Source organism: Arachis duranensis, chromosome 8 (genome assembly GCF_000817695.3).
Source record: "Arachis duranensis cultivar V14167 chromosome 8, aradu.V14167.gnm2.J7QH, whole genome shotgun sequence".
NCBI classification, from domain to species: domain Eukaryota; kingdom Viridiplantae; phylum Streptophyta; class Magnoliopsida; order Fabales; family Fabaceae; genus Arachis; species Arachis duranensis.
The window spans coordinates 22,740,134-22,740,462 of NC_029779.3; positions in this window are offsets into that span (position 1 = coordinate 22,740,134).

Genomic DNA, 329 nt, shown 5'->3' on the forward strand with positions numbered 1-329 from the left:
ACTTTCTTGTTAAGAAAGGTTCAATCTTTAAGTTCTAGAATCTTATCTTGTAGTTTCTTGTTAGTTAAGTTATTTTTAAAATTAAATCTTTTTTTTCAAAATATCTTTTTCAAAATATATCTTTTTATCCTTTATCTTATCTTTTTCAAAAATTTTATCTCTTTTTCAAAATTTGATTTCAAAATATCTTATCTAACTTCTTATTTTCTTATCTTTTTCAATCAACTAACTAACTTTTTGTTTGTTTCTTATCTCTTTCAAAACCATCTAACTACTTATCCCTCTCTAATTTTCGAAAATTCTCCCTCTCTTTTTCAAAAATTCTTTTT